A 2,931-nucleotide genomic window follows, 5' to 3' on the forward strand; every position below is an offset into this window, starting at 1 on the left:
CAATGTATTTTATTTTTTTTATGAAATGCATTTTCGTTATTTTCATTGCTTTACAAATAGGCATGACAACGGGGCGGGGATGGGGCGGGTTTTGTAATCCCCGGCCCCGGTCCCCGCCAGGTACGGGGATTATCATCCTGTCCCCGGTCAAAACCCGGTAAAACCCCATAAATAGTTTCCTTTAGTTTGATTCTACCAGGGATCCCCGACCCCGACCCCGGTTTCCGGCCTCGTCCTCAATTTGAGTCTACCGAGGATCCCGGCCCCGGGACCCGTTTTAGCATGGAATCTCCGTCCCCGTTCGGGTCAGGTGAACTGGGTTCCCCACCGGGTCGGGGCAAATCACCATCCCTATTTACAAAGGGTAACACATTGTGCATCTTGTATGTATATCTGGATATCACAGTGAATATCGTTTGTAGGTATCGTAGTGTGTATCTTGTGTTCACATAAGTTTAATCGGAATAAGGTTTGCCGAATAAGATTCACCTAGAGAGGAAAGAGGAGAGATGAGAGAGGATATTTATAAAATCTTTAAAATGCCCTTAATTAATATTCTAAGTTAAAATTATCAAAATTATTAATCTTCTAATTTAACCTCTAATTTGTGGTTGAGATTGGATTTCACTGTTAACACAAATTAATGAGTTCTCCTTGAATGTGTGTGTATATATATATATATATATATATATATATATATATATAGGGTCATTTGCTAACCATGAAAAGAGTATTACCTATATAAACTCTTTAAACTATGTACCAGTCTTTGTTTACACATTTTCATATCTCACCATGAAATTAATTTTAAGGGTATATTTGTAATTTTATTTTTTTTCTCTAGATTCCAATGTCATTAAGGAGTGTTACAAAACAATCAGATCCATGATTCTAACTAAATTAATGGTTTTATTATTTTATATGATTATTGGAGATTTGTTGTTGTAGAAGAAAAAACATAGATGATCATGTTCATCTTCATAGTAATCGTCATCATCTTTCTCACTGAAATATGTGTTCACAAATATGGAGAAATATGTGCGTAGGTGCATAGTTTGATCTCAGTTTACCAACGAATCATCAATTGGGGACGCATATTATATATATGTTCATGAATATGGAGAACTATGTGCATAATATGCGTTCACATATATGGAGACGTGATTATAAATCGGTTCATAATAGGTTCAATATTTGAACAAACTTGTTCATAAATATCGAATCTGCATAATGTGTTCTTCTGTTCATAAAAACTTGTTCATATAATGAATTTAGGCACGTGCTCATGAACCATGAGCACTTGTTCATACATGAACAATTTCCATAAATATCAAATACTTGTTCACACATGAACCATGAAATAAAAAAAACTGTAGAAGAATCTGGTGTCGAAGATTTTGCTATCGATTTCGATTCGATAACAAGAATAATTACGAGGCAGTTACATTGTCATTAGTGGGCAGTTACAAAACATCATATTGTCATTAATTGGTAGTTAAAATCTTTTTTCCAAAATACCCATTGTAAACATTGTTTACTTATGTTACCTTGTCTACTTGTGCAACTATTTACATTTTATGTAATGAATGATCTCAGCCACAAATTTCAATGATCAATGGATAAGTTTGGTTCACAAAGTTAACATCATATATTTGGTAAACAAATGAAATCACCCCTATGTGTGTGTATTTATATATATGTGTGTATATGTATGTATATGAGGAATATTTTGCAAACTGAGTCATTTGTACAAATCGTGAAAACTGTCGATTTCATTGTTTATTTTAGTGGAATTTTTTTATGAAATTGTTTAATATAATAAAATTGTTTCAAATAATTGTGGACATTATCATCTTCATTCTATTAATTTTAGTAAACAAATTTTTTCAAAATGAGAAAATACATGAAACAATTTAATTTTTACATAGAAACAAAAAGATATGAAACATTTTCATCATGAAATAAATTATTTGAAACAATTTCATCATATTAAACTAATTTCATGAAATTTTTTCACTAAAATAAACAATGAAATCGATGATTTTCACGGTTTGTACAAATAGTTTGGTTTGCGTTTTATCCTTCCCCTATATATATATATATATATATATATATATATATATATATATATATATATGCGATCAAATGCAAATCACTCATATTTGTACAAAGCGTGCAAACCACCCTTATCCCTCGATTCATTATTTAATCTTATATTTTTTTTCTTCATGAATTTGTTTAATCTTATGAAATTGTTTCATATAATACTTATGAAATTTTAATGAAATTGTTTCATATAATACTTATGGAATTTTAATGAAATTGTTTCATATAATACTTATGGAATTTTAGTGAAATTGTTTCATATAATACCTATGAAATTTTAATGAAATTGTTTCATATAATACTTATGAAATTTTAATGAAATTGTTTTATATATTTCTCTAAAATTAATATAATTAAGATGATAATATTCATGATTAACATACTTCACAATAAAAATGATTAGTCAACCTCTCATAATTACAAAAAAAAAAAAGAATGAATAAAATAAAAAATTATGATTGGTTAGATGAGGTGTGTATGGTTTATACAAATAATGTGGTTTGCAAAGTAAACCTCATATATATATATATATATATATATATATACTATCTTATTAAGCAAATTTAGAAAAAGTCTTAAAATACTAAATGACCAAAATACCCTTTATACTCACTTTTTCACCCCCTCCTCTCCTCACATACACTCACCCTCTCACAACCGATTTTTATAAAATTATAATTTTAAATTTACACTTTATATCCCTATAATTAATTAATTATTTTACTTTACGTCATTTACTTTAAAATGTTTCATTTTAAACCTTTATCAAATTAACATACATAATCGTATATCAATTAAAACATGTTTAAAAAATACATTTTTATT

This window comes from Cynara cardunculus, assembly GCF_001531365.2.
Source record: "Cynara cardunculus var. scolymus isolate 2C chromosome LG 12, CcrdV1, whole genome shotgun sequence".
Taxonomy (NCBI): Eukaryota; Viridiplantae; Streptophyta; class Magnoliopsida; order Asterales; family Asteraceae; genus Cynara; species Cynara cardunculus.